The 13,405-nt window shown below is 48.9% G+C and overlaps 1 long non-coding RNA gene across 1 annotated transcript; it reads left to right on the plus strand.

Annotated features, from left to right (window-relative positions):
* Nucleotides 1-535: 535 nt before the first annotated feature.
* On the plus strand, nucleotides 536-5,129 carry LOC139183073 (uncharacterized). Its single transcript, XR_011566543.1, has 3 exons — nucleotides 536-747; nucleotides 3,764-3,943; nucleotides 4,730-5,129. It is a non-coding gene; the product is annotated as an uncharacterized lncRNA (long non-coding RNA).
* The last annotated feature ends 8,276 nt before the right edge of the window (nucleotides 5,130-13,405 follow it).

The following is a 13,405-nucleotide window of genomic DNA, read 5'->3' on the forward strand; positions in this document are numbered from 1 at the left end:
CCCTAAGAGCGCAGGCGCCTGATTCAGAACGAGCCCCTGAGAAGCAGGACTCGGGTGCATCTTCCCCAAGGTGGGGGCCCAAGCAGTGATCCGGAGAGATGACGCTCAAGTGCCCGGGGTACCGGGTCAGACTGCCAGCTGGGGACCGTCCAGGGGAGACTGGGCGCTATAGAGGAAGAAGCCTGCGGGGCCGGGCAGGCTCGGGAATTGGAAGGAGAGGGCCCTGGGTCCCTGGCGTCGTCCCTCTCTTCCTCCAGTTTGCAACCTCCCCGGTGTGTCCCAACCCACAACATTCCCCAAGCCCCTTCTGGGGCGACACTCAGGACCCGGACAACGCAGAGAGGGAGGGTGAGGGGGAAAAGTGACCCCTTTTCTTAGCCCCTCCCCAGGCCCCGCGCCACCGCTCCCCCCACCCGTCCCTGCCCAGAGCCAAGGGACGTACAGAGAATTGCAACTAGAAATTCGATCGATTGGTACGAGGGACCACGTGGTCCGGGGTTGGCCAATGACCAGGCCGCCCGGGATGAGCTAATAATGGAAGCAATTTGTAACTTTCAGTAGCTCTCTAGGCCTGGGTACTGGAGGGAGGGAGGCGGGCGGAGGGAGGGAAATGGGTGCCCCCAGTCCTTCCACCCACCTTATTCGTGCGGGGCACCGGGATCCCCGAATCCTCTTTTTCCCCAACCCCGCAGGCACTTGCAGGGTCCCGCACCCACTTCTGTCCAACAGCCGCTGCTCGAGAGCAAGGTAAGCGGGTCCTCCACCCTTCAACCACCCCCTCCCCCATCCTTTCTGGCACCTGCAAAAAGCGTCGCCTTTCTTGCCCCGTTAGACAATTTTAATATGATTTTGTTTTTCTCTTAGTTGAAAAAAATATAATCCTTTTGTATTTATATATATATATATATATATATAATTTCAGATTTGGGGAAAGATGAAGTTCAGGTTAATATACTTTCCTTAGAGGACGACTAGTACTTTTTGGATCAATTTTCTATTCTCTTCTTTTGGAGAGGAGCATTCTATTTGAAGAGAGTTTACTTTAGAGATGAGTTACCCTTTTGTTTTTGCAAGTTTCACTTTTCTGATGATGTCAAGTGGGTGCTTTTCTTCATCCCATCTTCCAGTTTCAGTATTTACAAAGAACCAGTTAACATATTTCAAGTTTATTCATTTTTGTTTTTCTCCTCCCTCATTAGTTTTCAGCTGCTACTGAATCTTCGCAATTTTTTTTTCCTCCTAGTGTGGACCAAGGGTTACTTTTGTGTTGATTTCTCTTTTTGTTTTGTAAATGAATTTATTGTTTGGGAAACTCTATGGGGGTGTGAATGAGGTCTCTTTTGATTCATTCTGACCCCTCTTTTGAAGGACAATTTACTTCAACTGTTGTATGCATTGTCTTCAATTTTTATCTTTCAATTTTGATGTAGTTTACCTCTTCTATTAATAAAAACCTGACCTGTTCTTGAAATTTAAACTTTAGTTTGTTAAACCATCTTTAAAATTTTAATTTTATACACTTCACCATTTTGTATATTTCCTTACCCTTGTCCGACCCCCTTTCCCCTCCTGCCTCCTCCATTTCAGAACTCCCACCCTCAACTTCCACAATTCCCAGCATCAAATTCGATTCACCCAAGGGCAAGGAGGGATACCTGATAAGAAAATGTCCTACTTATGTCAGAGCTTAAACTCGAGGCTCTGGGCACTTCTAGTCCGACTCCCCAAGCCAGCAAAATCAGTAAAAACAGAACTGCTATTTGACTTTGTAGTTTGGGACCAAGCTCTTTCTCCTTGGCTCTATTCTGGGCAAGTCTCTGGGACACAAAGTTGAATTTTTAGTTCTCATCTTGACCCTGAATTCTAAGCAAAGTACCAACAGATTTCCGCCCCCCCTCCCTTAAATGTAAACTGTGAGCTCAGGGTCAGCCTCTTGGGACTCTTGCCTCCTGGGAGAGATTCCCAGAAGAGAGACACAACATGTAGTTCCCTCTTTTACTTCTGATAAGGTGGAGGGGGCAGGGATTGGGGGACCCCATTCTGATCTCCAGCTCTAGCTTTGAATGGACACAAAGAATGAGAGGGCTGGCCTGGGGACTAGATCACTTCGGGTCAGTGGGGTCTGGTTTAGGAGAGTTTGGGGGTAAATTCCAGCTCCGAAGACATTCTCTCTAGCATTACTGTGAAGTAAAAATCATCAAAGTAGTGTGATACAGTTGCAGCCTATTCAGATCCACTGCAGGTACCAAAATCAAATGATGAGAGAAATTTCATTTCCCGAAGCCCCACCTCTGCTGACTTTGTCCGTGCCTCTGAGGGAAACAGCCCAACTTGACAAAGTAACGTTGTCATTGCTCCTCCCCGATCAGTCCCCAGCTTTGTCGTCACATTGACATTCTGGGCACATTCGGCCCAACCCCCGTCCCTGCTTCTCCCAAGTATGAATCTAAATTACTATTAATAAGGGGCCGCTCCAAGTTAATTGGCATTAAAAGAATTCATTTCAATTTGTTAATATTAAATGAACGCTCTGCACTTTAGCTCCCTTCTTCGCCCTAGATTCCCAGATGAGTGATGGGAAGTGGGGGGCGGGAGAGGACGAGGAGGATTTTATTTCTGACTCCAGCGCAGTCACTGCGGTGCCTCCCCGGGGGCATGAGATCCACGCGCAGTGGGGGCCTGATTGGGGACCATCTGACAGTCTTTTTAGGTGAAATTTATCTGATCCCGTTGGAGCTTTGGGGGAAGGCAGAAGGGAGTTGAGGGGAAGGGATAGAAAGGTTTGGGGATGTTGTGGGGAGAGGGAGGGCTGAGAGGCGAGGATCAAGAGGAAGAGGCAGAAGTGAATGGGAGTAGTTGGGGCACGAGGTTGGGTGCTGGTGAGGAGGGTAAAGTAGCTTTGTGAAGGAAGGTGCTAGTATTTCCAAACCCCCCCTAGAGAAGGAGGAGCTGGGAGGCTGGATGTGAAGCAAAGCAGCTAGGGGTTCTGAAGTAGCTATCTCAGTGGGGTATTCGTGATGAGATGAAATACACTTACTGTTTCTACGATGCTTGGCACCTAGAAACTACCAATAAACTAGCATAGTGGCGAAAAGCACAGATTCTGGAGACAGGCTGCCTGGATTTGAAGCTCAGCCCTGCCTCATGCTAGCTGTATGACCTTGGGCAAGTTACTTAACCTTGCCACACTGCAGTTTCCTTATTTGGCAAATGGATTTACTTGTACCTAGCTCATAGGCTGTTTTGAGGATTAAGTGAGTTAATATGTGTGAAGTGTCTGGACCAGTGTTAGTTGTGTGGGAAGCATTGTACAAACTGTACAAAGCTAGTTGTTACTGACGTTGTAGCTTTTCTGAGCTGGGGAGTTTGAAGATGGTCACAGAACCTCTTAGAGGTTAAGGGTTCAGTGGGTTCTCTGGGATCATGAACAGGTCAGCCCTCTCACCCCCATCCCTGGATCTGGTCTAATAACTCAGGTGCATGTGGTGAGAGCAGGGGGAGAGTGAGACCTGGGGCCCTGGGAGCTGGGACACCTGAGTTCCCTGGCCTCTGCTTTGGCTTTTGGGTTGGTGGTCCCCTCTCAGTGACCAGAGACTTCAAACAAAGGAAAGTCACTTCTTTTTCCTCTGGAGGGCTGTGATGGGAGGTTTGCTTTCTTGGTCTAATACCCTCCTTTGGTAGAGAGTCAGTCCCCAGGAGTGTGGGTTGGGGGAGACTGGGTCGAGCAGAAGGGACTGAAGTTTAATAAATACTGTCTAACTAGGTACCACCCTCCACATCCCTGACCCCACTGGAGAGAGCCCAGAAAACAGAGGTCCAAAGAGATGAAGTAACGTGCCAAAATCATAAAACTATGAAGTGGCAAAGTTGGAATCTGAATGCTGACCTGCCTGATGACAAATCTCAACTTGCTTCCATTGCTGCACATTTTCTGAACAGAGAGGTGGGACTTTCTGAAGGGTGAGGTAGGACACACGTAAAGTTGGGACACGGACGAGGCCAGGACCATGGAGCTGCTGGAAGATGAGGGTGGGGAGTGGGAATGTTTCAGTCAGGGAAGACTTCCTGGAGGAGGAAAGTACAGATCAGGATTTAGATAAGAGGGGAAGGAAGATCGGAAGTAAAGAAGAGGGATGGAAGTGGTGCACTGGCAGAGCAGGTGGGGAAATACTGACTGTGCAAAGGCTGGGTGAAGCCAGAGGGTCTGGATCAGATTGACTTCTCTGGCACCAGGTACAATAGGTTACCATTTCTTAGCGCAGACTGTGCCGGGTGGATCTGTTACTCTTGTTTCATGCCTGTGGTGACGCTGACAAGTGAGCTGCTCATTCCTATAGCCTGAGGAGTCAGCTGAGGCTCTGAGAACTGAATCCCCACCTCCAGTCATGTGTGTGGTAACCGGGTCTGCCTGGCACCAAAAGCATACCTGGGCGCCTGCAAAGTGCAGCTCCCTGGCCTGGTCTCTCCTTCCCTTCAGAGTTCTGGTCACCCTGCTGCCCACTATTTGTAGTCATAACAGGAGTTGGAGAATAAGGTGAGACAGAGAGGGGGAGGGGCGGGGGGCAGTGGGGGCAGAAACTTTTCTCACACCCTTGTGAAGAAGATGGGTATTCTCTCTAGAGGAGGCCTCCAAGTCACTTTCCTGGGACTCTGATCTTGGGGTGGATGGGGGGACTTTATTGGGCATCACACTGTCCTCTGGACAATGGACTCAATTTCTCCTCCACAGAGGGAGGAGGGGCAGAAGAGGGCCGCTCAGCTGGGGGCGGTTTGAGCCCTGGATTCAGACTTGCTGGGCTCTCCACTAAGCGCCTTTTCTTCTTGTTCTGCGAGGGCACAGCACGTCCCATCTGGACACTCCACTGGCCAGGGAGGCCAGAGGGAATGTAAGTCGAGGAATGGCATCAGAGCCTTAAGATGTTGGTAAGTTCTTCTTTTTATGAGCTGGAGCTGATGTGCCTGAGACTGAGCTGTGACTGTGCAGTTGAGGAGAAATCCCTAAGAGAAGGCGAAACCGCGGTAGGATAGGATCCCAAGTTCCTGATTGACCAGGTCGAGCAGAGCCACCTGCCGTCCAGGATGGCTCCCTTCCAGACCGTCATACGATAAATAAATATGTTTTCTATTTGTGACTGTGTTTGAGACTTTTTTTTAATAGCAATTTTGCCATCATCCTTCTTCATATACCTTCCCACCTAAGAACAGAGATGGAAGGGACCTTGGAGATCATCTCTGCTCGGCCAAGCCCCTTCCTATCACCAAGGGACCTAGGTATCTTCCATCCCTACCCTCACTTCAACCTAAGAAGTTCAGCAGAACACCTGAGTTAGATGTTGGGTTGCTACATAAAGTTTTATTTAGAGAAAGAAAACCAGTTTGAAACCCCCTGCAAGTTCAATCTCTTCCCCCCTGTTTTTTTAATTACGGACAAGGCCCAGAGAGAGGAAGTGACTTACCTAAGATCACACAGTTTTTCTGTCATTTTCTGAATCCAGGATGGGCTCTCTAATCACCATATCAGCTTCCTCAACAAATCAAGGACAAAAACACCCCAACCAGGCAGGGGGAGCCTGCATCTCCTTGGATAAAACTCTGGGATGGCCAGGCCATAGTTCCCTGATTTCCCCTGTGTCCTCCTGTTGGATGTCTGCCTCGGAGCCCCACCTCCCTGCGCCTGGGAACCAACGGGCTGCATCTTTGCTCCAGCCGCCTTCTCACCCAGATGGTCCAACGCACAGAGCAGAGCCGGGCCAGAGCCAAGCTCCCTGCCTCCCTCTAGTCTTCCCACATTTATGTCTCCCTCCTTCCCCCACCCCAGCCTCTTCCTAGTAGCCCACCAGGGAGGAGAAGGGGGAAAACTGTCATAAATTTCCCCTATTTATACAAGAAGACAGAATGTTTCTTGTGCCAGAAAAAACACAGAGAGGGAGCTGTCAGGGGAGAAGGGACCCAGTCCCATACCTCTGGGGCCAATTTATCTTCCTGAGTCGTGGCTTGGGGGCTACCATAACACTGCCTGTGCGATCTGCAGGCTTTGGCTTGGGGGGCTGCCAGGACAGACAGTGCCTGGGCTTCGTTTTGGCCTTCCTGCTCCATCTCAACTGCCCCGTCTCCATTTCTCCCTTTCTTTTTTTAAAACAAGTTTCTTGGGATATAATTCACACACACCATATAATTTGCTATTAAAGTATATAATTCAGTGGTTTTAGTGGAGTCACAGATACGTGCAACGATCACCACAGTCCATTTTAGACCATTTTCATCACCTCTAAAAGAAATCTCATACACTTATGAGATTAGCACTCCCCCATTTTTCTTAAAGAAAAATGTATTTGACTGTGCCAGGTCTTAGGTGTGGCATGCAGGATCTAGTTCCCCGACTGGGGATTGAACCCGCACCCCCTGCATTGGGAGCACAGAGTCTTAACCACCGGACCATCAGGGAAGTGTTTTACCACCCTCTTTTTATCCCTCTTTATTCCATACCCCTGCCAGCAAACACTGATCTGCTCTCTGTCTCGACAGATTCCTCTGTTCTGGAATCTCATTTGAAGGGAATCATACACTACGTGGTCCTTCGTGACCAGCTTCTTTCACTTAGCACAGTGTTTTCCAGGCTCACCCATGTTGTAGCAGCTATCAGTGCTTCATTCTTTTTATGGCTGAGTAATATTCCATTATATGGATACACTACTTTTGTTTATCCTCTTTTCTGCTGATGGATATTTGGGCTGTCAGGGAGACCTGGATTTGATCCTTGGATTGGGAAGATCCCCTGGAGAAGGGAAATGCTACCCACTCCAGTATTCTGGCCTGAAGAATTCCATGGACTATATAGTCCCTGGGGTTGCAAAGAGTTGGACACGACTGAGTGAGTGTCACTTTCGCTTTCTACCTTTTGAATACTATGATTCTCCCTTAACTCTTATGTCTCTAGAGAGCTTGGACCACATGGAATGAGATCTGTGGGCAAAAATGGGCATATATATTATATATATGAACATTACTCAGCCATAGAAAAGAAATAAGTCCCTTTACAGCAACATGGATGGACCTTGAGATTATCACACTAAGCAAAGTAAGTTATACAAAGAAAGACAAATATTATATGCTTATATGAGGAATCTAATACAAATAAACTTATTAACAAACTAGAAACATACTTGCAGACAGAAAAACATTTATGGTTACCAAAATGGAAAGGGGAGGGGCTAATTACAGGTTCAAGGTTAGCAGATAAACGCTGCTGCTGCTGCTAAGTCACTTCAGTCGTGTCCGACTCTGTGCAACCCCATAGACGGCAGCCCACCAGGCTCCTCTGTCCATGGGATTTTCCAGGCAAGAGTACCGGAGTGGGGTGCCATTGCCTTCTCCAGATACACGCTACTATATATAAAATAGATAAACAGCAAAGTCCTACTGAATAGCACAAGGAACTATATTCAATATTTTGTAATAACCTATAATGGAAAAGAATCTGAAAAAGTGTGTATATACATATAACTGAATCACTTTGCTGTGTACCTGAAACTAACACAATATTATAAATCAACTATAATAAAAAATTTTTTAAAATGTGGAGGCATAAAATGATACTGGTTTTATTGTTAATTATTGGTAACAATAAAAACTGAAATTGTTCTAAAGAATAAAAACTCCAGTTCTGCAAAAAAAAAAAGAACCTAGTATGTCTTACATATGAGAATCCCCAATATCCAGGAAGGCAGGATCTTGGGACCATGCCTTCTTTTGTGTTAATTACATAAACTATAATTACATATACATGGCTCATGCGGTAGAGAATCTGTCTGCAATGCAGGAGACCCAGGCTTGATCCCTGGGTTGGGAAAATACCCTGGAGAAGGAAACGGCAACCCAGTCCAGTGTTTTTGCCTGGAGAATTCCATGGACAGAGGAGACTGGTAGGCTACAGTCCATAGGATCATAAAGAGTCAGACAGGACTGAGAACTAATGCACGCATAAGCTAATATACACAAGTTGGCATTTTCCTTCCTCTGTAAGTGACTGAGGGAGAGCACCTCCTTCCATTTTCTAGTCATTGTTTTCTTAACATTGTTGTTATTTGAGTCATTTGCTGTGCTCCTCAGAGTTGGGAACTCAAACCCTTCTCCAGGGATTTCAGAGACACGGAGTAGACGAATGGACTTCTACCCACTGGGGAAGAGGTTCCCTGAGTCCAGTCTCCAGTGATCCTCCAGTGTCTCACAGCTGAAGGAAGGTGTATGCAGGCTTCAAGATCAAAGGAACATTCTGTTCTGGGAGGAGTGATGGAGCCTAGAATGCAGGCCTCCTGCCCCCGCCTCCTTAGCCCGTTTCAGTGTTGCACACCTGGAGCTCCACGCTCTCACTCACCTAGCAAGTATGCACAAAGGACCCAGTGAACCCATGAGCCACTGCCCGTGCCCTCGTGAACTGTAACGGTGAGAGTAAGATAAATACAAGTGAGCAAAGTGATGAAGGTCTGTAAACATTTGTTGTAAAGCAAAGGTCTGTAAATATTTGTTGAACGAACGAATGAATGAACAAATGATGTACTTACTATGTGCTCCATAATGAAAACGTAAACAAAGCAGAGTGGAGAGTCGCTTTTGCTGCCACCACCTTTTGCAGTCTGGAAAACAGCACTACTTCTCCATCTCTCAGAGGGATGGTGTACAAACAACACAAAATACCAGCTAATAACAACTACCAAGTATTGGACTAGCCATGTACCAAGGGATTTATATATCTCACTGATTTCATCCTTTTTTTTTTTTTGGCTGCATTGTACAGCTTGCAGAATCTTAGTTCCCCAACCAGGGACTATACCCAGGCCGCGATAGTGAAAGCACCAAGCCCTAACCACTGGACCGCCATGGAAATTCCCTTCAACTCTTTGAGTTAGATATAATTATCTCCATTTGGGGCTTCCCTAGTGGCTGTCAGTAAAGAATCTGCCTGCAATGCAGGAGACCAGGGTTCCATCCCTGGCTTGGGAAGATGCCCTGGAGAAGGAAATGGCAACCCACTCTGGTATCCTTGCCTGGGAAATTCCATGGAGAGAGGAGCCTGGTGGACTACAGTCCATGGGGTTGCAAAGAGTTGGACATGACTTAGTGACTAAACCACCACCATCCCCATTTTGAGGATGAGAAAAACTGACTTAAAGAGATTATGGTAACTATTTGAGATCACATTGGTAGTAGTAAGTGGTAGCACATTCGTATTGGACTCTGGGATGGGTTTGTTTCCATTCTCTGCTCTCCAGGACAAAGACAAATACATTTCTTTCTGAGGCCCTGGCCCAGAGGATCTGGCCACTCTCCACTGTCCTGCCCCAGGCTGGCCCCTCCCCTCCCACCCAAAGGCAAAGTGGGCTGATATGGAGGTGCCCTCTCCTCTCTGGAAACTTGTGTCCACCGGCTACACCTGCCTTGTGGGTAGGAAGGGAAGGACCAGTTTTGCTTTCAAAAGCCGAGCTCTTCCAGCTCTTGCTGTGTGGGAGGGACTGTGAGAGGTCTGGATGTTGTCAAGCAAAAGCTTTAACCACCCAAAGAGCTGATGATGTTGACAAGCAGGGGACCTCAGCAAGGCAGATAACCAGAACCTGACGACTGACGGCATCCCCCCACCCCTGCTCCATCAGGAACATAGGCAAGCTTGACGACAAATAACAAACTCTAACAAGTTCTAATTGTCATATGCATTTGTTCACTTCTCACAGCAAACAGAAGCAGTATCCAAGGCTGGACTTACTACCAAAAAAAAGTTTGTGAGGCTAGAACCCAAGTGTCCCGATCAATTTCACATAATGAAATTTATGTAGGGCTGACCAGGGATCATGTATTCTGCTCAATATTTCATGGCTATTAAACTCACCTTTTGCCTACCACCATTCGAAGTAGGTATTAGTATTCTCCGCATATGTTTTTTAAGATGAGGAAACTGAGGCAGAATCGTGACGCATCTTACCCAAGGTTGCACAGCCGGCAAGTGGCAGGGCGAGGATCACGAAGCCAGCCAGCCGCCTGGCCCCCAGAGTCTGTGCTTAATCGCTCCACCAGGTGGGCCTGGCGCAGTGACTCCATTTGGGAACTTGAGTGTGCTTTCCCAGCTGCCTCCGCCCCCTTCCCCCTGCCTCCCTCAGTCTTTATGGCCCATTGGAAAAAGCAGCGCAGAGATGTGGCTCCCAGGGTGACGATCCTTCAGCTCCTCCTTGGCACCGTCACTCCCGTCTCCCATCTCTTGCCAGGGGCTCCAACCGGGAGTACCACAGACTGTTTGCCATGGATCAAGACTTCTCCGGAGAAAGCTCACAGGAAGGCTGCTGTGAGAAATGAAGTCACTTGCTGTTTCCCCGATTCCCTCATCAAGAGGAGCCAAATGAAGTCACGGCACGTTTGAATGGGGGCTGTCAAAGCACAGCCTCTGGCCAGCTCGGAGACAGACGTGGGCTCGGGCGGCCAGGGGCTGAACGGCTGCATGGAAAATCTGAGGTGCTGGACGGCTGAAATAAAGCTCCTGTAGGAGTGTTATGTGTGATTCACTCACTGGGGCTTTCTGATGGGGGCCCAGGGTGTGCACATGAGCTGTGAGTAGGCTTGTTCACTCATTTACTGGTTATCCCCTTATTGAGTCAATAAGTTCTGATTATGTACTTCAGAGGCACACCACGCTAGATGTCCAGGATGGACAAGACAAAATCCCCGCCCCAAAGGGGCTGCAGTCTAGAGAGGGGAGGCTGGAGCGAGATTAGTGATTTGTATCAAGTACTGAATTGGTTTCATGTCACCATTTGATATCACTACCCCCAAAAACTGCCCTCCTCCTATCCTTGCCCTATGGTCAGTGTAGCCCCTTCGCTCCCGCTTCTTCCTGCCTGGATCCCATCTTCCTGTGAGCTGGGTCCCTGTTGGGCTGCAGGCGGGGTGATGATGTTCGCCGCCTTTTTTCTCTGGGTCGCCCTGGCCCCGGAGGCTGCTTGATGCAGACGGCATTGCTTGAGTTCCTGACTTCTCAACTGGTCAGGCTTGGCCAGCAGGGGTCCTGGCAGGGAAGGGAGTGAGGAGCTGAGATATTTGTCTCCCCGTCCCCTGCGGTCTCACCCGCCCACCTGCCTGAAGCTCTGGCAGGGGTTGTGGTTCCTCAACGGCCCCACCTTGGCTGCATGGCCGCTCTCCCTGATCCCATTTCAACTCTTCTTGGTACCTCACCAACCCTTATTGGCTCCCTTCATTCCATCTGTGCCTTGAAAATTGTGTCATTAAACTCTCTTCAGTGAAACCCTTTCGGGTGTGTCATGGATTTGCTGTTTGGACCTTGACTGGCTTGCCTGGGTGGAGGTGAGGGTGGTGGGGACAGGTAGGTTGGGGTTCCAGGTGAGCTTTCTTCTTCTTCTCCTCCAAGGGCTCCCTGGAGGAAGAGAGAGTTTTGGGCCAAGGAATGGGGGACGGCTCTCTGTTGAGGGTTTTCACGGTTTTCCTCTGCTGAGGAATCACGGCCTGGAGTTCTCTGGAAAGCAGAATCAAGAGGTGGTGCAGGCAAGGGCAGCAGAAGGCCTGGTGGTTGGGCCAAAGGGAAGGAAATTATGACTGAGGACCAACCCTGGGGTGGCCACTCTGACAAGCTATCTTCTTAAGCCTTCATAGTTGCACTGAGTGTGCGCCCAGTCATGTCTGACTCTTTGCGACCCCGTGGGCTGTGGCCTGCCAGGCTCCTCTGTCCATGGGGATTCTCCAGGCAAGAATACTGGAGTGGGTTGCCATTTCCTTCTCCAGGCGATCTTCCCGACCCAGGGATGGAACCCATGTCTCCTGTGTCTCCTGCATTGGCAGGTGGATCCGTTACCTCTGAGCCACCTGGGAATCACAACCCAGTGGTGGCTGCTCTGACAAGCTGTCTCCTTAAGCCTTCCTCACCCCCTTAATCCCTTCAAGCACCTTGTCCTCATCTTACAGGAGAGAAGCTTGTGGCCCAGAGAGGGAAGGAGGAACCGGAAAAGAGCGTCACTCCACTTCAGTTGCTGTCAATCAAAAAGAAGCCTCACTTTGTAATCAAGAGACTGGCAGGGAGAAAAATCTCGGAATAAGTGGCAGTGTAGTACTGAAATCTGGAGCCAGACTTTAAGCTGTGTGATCTTGAGCATGTTACTTGACCTCTCTGTGCCTCTGTTTCCACAGGTGTAAAAATGGGGCTGATAATAACAACACTCCCTCATAGGGTTGTGGAGACAGTGAAGTAAGCTTAAGGTTATGAGGTCCTTAGAAGTGCTTCCCTGACAGCTCAGTTGGTAAAGAATTCTCCTGCAATGCAGGAGACCCGGGTTCGATTCCTGGGTCGGGAAGATCCTCTGGAGAAGGGATAGGCTCCCCATTGCAGTATTCTTGGGCTTCCCTTGTGGCTCAGCTGGTAAAGAATCCGTGTGCAATGTGGGAGACTGGGGGAGACCTGGGTTTGATCCCTGGGTTGGGAAGATCCCCTGGTGAAGGGAATGGGGAGTATTCTGACCTGGAGAATTCCCCATGGGGTCACAAGCCTCGGACACAACTGAGCGACTTTCACTTTTCACTTAGGAAGTGCAGACACACAGTGCAGCGCTATGCGTTAAGTGTTTAAAAAAAAGGAGCCTCAAGCTTTCTCCTTATTTTCTACCCCTTCTTATTGCCCGCCTTCCCTGCCATCCTTACAAGGTTCTGAAAAAGGGTGAACACCTACCAGGAGTCCATAGACAGGTCTGGTGGTCCCCAACCCCTCTGTGGGCATGATTTTCCTTGCCCTGCCCCCACGTATTACCATGTTGGAGAGAACGACAAGAACCAGAGAGACCCAGCTGGATCATCCGCACCAGGACCCCCACACCCAGTGGGATCAGCCTCTGTGGGAGCTCAATGGCCTCCTCCCTCCAGCCGCCCTTAACTTCCAGAGCTGCGGGGGGCCTGGGAGCTCTTGGAAACAGCACATTAAGCCCCTGTTTTGTGGGAACTTTAATTTAAACACAAATTAGAGAAGGCAAATGACTCTGGCAGCTAGATAAGCCATCCCGGGAGAGCAAGGAATAAGCCAAGAGAATCAGCTGAAGTAAGGCCTGAATTTAAACTCTGTAGACACCCAGAGGCCTGGTGTGGGTGGAGGCTGGAGGTCCTTGGGGAGGAACCCTGGAAGCCCCACAGCCAAGCTGCCTGGCTCTGGGCTCCATACCAGCGGCTTCCTCCTCCATTCCCTACATTCCTTTTTTGCAAAATTCCAACCCAAGTCCTGAGTCTATCTCTACCCGCTCCCACCCTACTCTTGGGGAGAACTCCATTCTTTTATTTCATTTCTCATCCTTCTCTGTGGTCGACTATTCTGAGAAAGTTCAGCTTGTTATCTAACCTCCATCTGTTCTATTATAGTTGGAGCCTAATG

Source organism: Bos indicus, chromosome 5 (assembly GCF_029378745.1).
Source record: "Bos indicus isolate NIAB-ARS_2022 breed Sahiwal x Tharparkar chromosome 5, NIAB-ARS_B.indTharparkar_mat_pri_1.0, whole genome shotgun sequence".
NCBI lineage: Eukaryota > Metazoa > Chordata > Mammalia > Artiodactyla > Bovidae > Bos > Bos indicus.